The sequence below is a fragment of the Mesocricetus auratus genome, unplaced genomic scaffold, assembly GCF_017639785.1.
Source record: "Mesocricetus auratus isolate SY011 unplaced genomic scaffold, BCM_Maur_2.0 Super-Scaffold_100043, whole genome shotgun sequence".
NCBI lineage: Eukaryota > Metazoa > Chordata > Mammalia > Rodentia > Cricetidae > Mesocricetus > Mesocricetus auratus.
The window spans coordinates 8,578,061-8,582,045 of record NW_024429220.1 but is presented as its reverse complement, the minus strand read 5'-3'; the positions used below and the strand labels follow the sequence as shown (position 1 = coordinate 8,582,045).

At 40.9% G+C, this 3,985-nt stretch overlaps 1 pseudogene; it reads right to left on the bottom strand.

The window, feature by feature from the left end:
* Window positions 1-753: 753 nt before the first annotated feature.
* Window positions 754-3,621, bottom strand: LOC121135839 (annotated as a pseudogene).
* Window positions 3,622-3,985: the final 364 nt, after the last annotated feature.

Genomic DNA, 3,985 nt, shown 5'->3' with positions numbered 1-3,985 from the left:
ACAGGAGAGGAAACAGGAGGTGCAAGATGGATGAGAGGTAACCCCATGTGAATGTAGATTAATGTAAATGGGTTAATTTATGTTATAAGAGCTAAGTAGCATCAAGCCTAACCTACAGGCCAAACTGTCATAATTAATATAAAGTCTGTGTCATTATTTGGGAGCTGGCTGGTGAAACAGAGAAGGGCTCATTATACAAAGTTATGAAGAAATTACAATATATTGAGGCTTAATGATTAAAGCATCTTTAAAGGCTTTCACATATCATCAGAATGAAGCCTTGGAATGAATGGGAAAGAGGATAGATGAAGGAATTCATGGTACTCTTCAGGCTGGAGGAGAAATGCAGATTATGATGCTGTATTCCCATGGAAGGGTTAGGATATAAAGACCTCACAGGAAGATGTTATTATCAGGAGTGGGAGTGAGGTGGACCCAGCCACTGGTGAACATCTACACTCACATTCTTAATGACTATTGATGCTTTGCTGAGCACTTTTCACACAAAAGTACAGCATCTATGTCCATCCAAATCCCTGTTTCCTTACTTAAACACTTGGGTCACTTACTGGAAAGCTCATCACAGGACTAAATCATAAACCCAGAAATTTTGAAACCAAACTTCAATCTCTCCTCAAAGCTTCCTTATCAATTATTTTATTATAATTTTAGGGCACAATACAATGCTTTTGAAAGGGTCTCATTTGTGCTCAGCGACTCTTCATTCTCACTGGAGATTACCCACCTGGAAGCTCAGGTCATTCTTCCAACTTCGGCCTGGAGACAGTGATCTGCTAGGTATGAATAAGAACACATTCAGGTACCAGGTCCAATTTATTTCCACAAGAGATACTACATGCTTCTCTAGGGGCAATACATGTCTGGTTGCTTCTTGGTATGTTCTTTCCATGATATAAAACAGGCAATAAAAATGTGTGAGTCCTGACTTACCAGCTTCAATTAGGTCTAATATATTTTCTTTAACAATTCCCTTCTTCTTGCATAGATCCCCAAACTTTTTCTTGATTTTTGAACTCAACTTTGGTTTCCGGCCTGTGAAAAATAATGGTGACAGTAGTGATTGCATCTTGTGTATTGACCACATTCACAGAGCTGAATAATGAATGGGACAGAGCCCCTCCAGAAGGATGAGAAAATGATTGACAACAAGATTATCAGGCATGGACATGACCTGCCATGAATTTAGCATTCATAGGATATCTTACTGGCATAGTGTGTGCTTTCAGAGACCTCCTACCCCCACCACTGTGCCTGAGGGATGACAAAGGTCACCATTTGTCTGCAGTAGATAAGGAAAAAAGAGGCCGTTTGGGGCCAGGCTGGAAAAACCATGTTAAACCTAGGGTTTCTTTCTTCTCTTCTCCCATCCCATGACCAATGTCTGTGGGAAAATACTCTACCGTAGATCTTCATCATTTGGAATGTTTCCCCATTCTTGATATTTCTGAGAAGAATTATATTATAATCATCATAGTCTGTATCAAGTATTGTAAATCTATTATATCCATCATCTGTGGAAGAAATGGAACACAACTCAGAAATTCTTTGGTCCACAGGAAATTATTGAAACCTCTTACCTATTCTATATCACAGGTAAAACTCAAAATGCATATTCTAATAGAGATTGGTGAAAATGTCTGGTGCTTTCTATCCATACCTCTTTGAATATCTTGAAGTAACCTCTAGTGAACAATTAGTCACAGCAGCCACTCTCCTCTCCAAAGCCTGTCTACTTCAATCAGCAGCTTCCATTGATCTCTATCTGCCCTTCATAAGCTCACTGTATTATGTACCTGCTGCTGCATCCTGAGTGATGTGGACTGGTGGCATCCACTGGGGCAGAATCAGACAGAAGACAGGAGACAAGAGACCATCTTACCTTACTTGTTCCACCTGCCCAAGAATGGGATGCTAGTTATTAGATGACCTCTGTTGCATTAGCTAAATAAACAATGATCAGCAACCAACTGAGTGTCTGAAGAGGGTTGAGGTGTTGTTCAGTTGTAGAGAGTTCAACTAGTATGTATAAGACCTTGATTTCAATTCCCAACAATAAGGCAAATGTGCTCACACAGACACACACACACCCACAATAGAGATATTAGGGTTTTTATAAGTTCCTTATGGATAGATATGTAGACTTTTGTATACTTACATTTGACATCGTATACACCAATCTCTTCTGTTTTGTCACATACTAAATACAGCTCTGTACACTCTTTATTGACACTGTGAAATAGAATCAGCTGGTGCTTACGGGTACTGCTCTGGCTGGCCCCCTTAGCCTCTGTTCTACCCAAATCTCCCTTTTCTAATTCCACTTAACTTTCAAATGTTTTTGTAAAATAAGCAAAGTCTTTCATTTGTGTTATTTCACTTATACTTGATACTTTAGTAATCACATATTTGCTTATCTTTTAGAAAAAGAATGCCAGTCACTTCAAATCACTGTCACATCTGTGACTACTTCCCATTGTCACTCACTTGTGCAGATTATCACCCAGATGTCCACCATCTGCATCAAATTAGCGCTATGCAAATGTTGCCTAATGTACCCCCTCCAATCCATAGAGGAAAATTAATATCCTCTTTAATGCAGTTGAAGGGGTGGATTTTCTTGGCTTACAACTAGTCAGAAACATTTAACTCATGATAATCTCCATTTAAGCTGTGTTATGCATCTCATTCATTATGGTTTCAGAAATGTCTCTGACTGTTTATTAAATCCCCAGTAAATTTGTTCCTGTCACCAATGCTATTCTCTGACTTTGAAATCTTGGTTTCTCTCTCTCTCTCTCTCTCTCTCTCTCTCTCTCTCTCTCTCTCTCTCTCTCTCTCTCTCTCCCTCTCCCTCTCTCTCTCCCTCTCCCCCCCCCCTCTCTCTCTCTCTCTCTGTGTGTGTGTGTGTGTGTGTGTGTGTGTGTGTGTGTGTGTGTGTGTGTGTGAAGGCCTGAGACCATGACAGGCCTCCATTTCTTCTTTTTCAGCTAAGAACACCTCACTTAAATGGTATGGAATTTAAAAGCTAAGGAAGAGTTCCTGAAGAGATGAATGTACTCCACAAAAATTCTCATGCTTCCATGTTCCTCTATCTTTTCTCTTTTGTCAGAGGCCACAAGAATGATATGCCATTTTCCCTGAATCTGTAATAGATAAGTGAATTGTTAAGAGAGGAAGGGCAGGGACATTTCATGGACATGTTTCCACTAGAACTCTGACCCATGGGCCTGGGCATTAGCAAACACAGGATTAGATCTCACTCACATCTGTTGGCACAATACTTAAGATCCTGTCTCTGTCTCTCAGTGGGAGTGAGGGACTGCAGGCATTGTTAGATATGGATAGCATAGGGCTGGTTTTGCTTTACAGTCTGAAGCCTCTATTTGTCTCATGGAGTGAGGATCCACAACCCTCCCCTCAAAGGTCCCACTGGGCTTCAGAGTTCCCAGGAGCATCCTTTGGGTCAGACGTCCCCAAGCCCCATGAGACTACCTTTTCTGGAATAAAGTTCTTTCCAATGAGACTAGTTTTTCCTTCTGCATGAACACAGACTAGTGTCAGCTCCAAACCCAGCACAACCAGAAGCAGCAGCAGCCTCATTTTGGATGGAATAGAATCGTCTCTCTGTCAGGACTGAGTCTTTCCTGGTGGTGGCTGCACTCCACTCCCCAGCTGCTTTGTACTTATATAGTTTCTGAGTTTAGTTGTTTTAAACTGTGATCTCCTCCTTCTTCCCTCACTCTCTGTGAAATGTTTCCTCAATTATTGATGTGAAGCCAAGAATTGCTCCTCCCCTCTTCAAACTTGGCTGTCTTGTCTCCTATGGATTGATTTAGTAACCTTACATTTCTCAAAATATAATCTCAAGGAAAATAGTGGATGACTTAGAGAGCTGCCATTCGGAAACTGCCAGATGTAACTTTGGATCTTGCTTGGAATCAGAAAGCCAATTATGTGTGGAGGG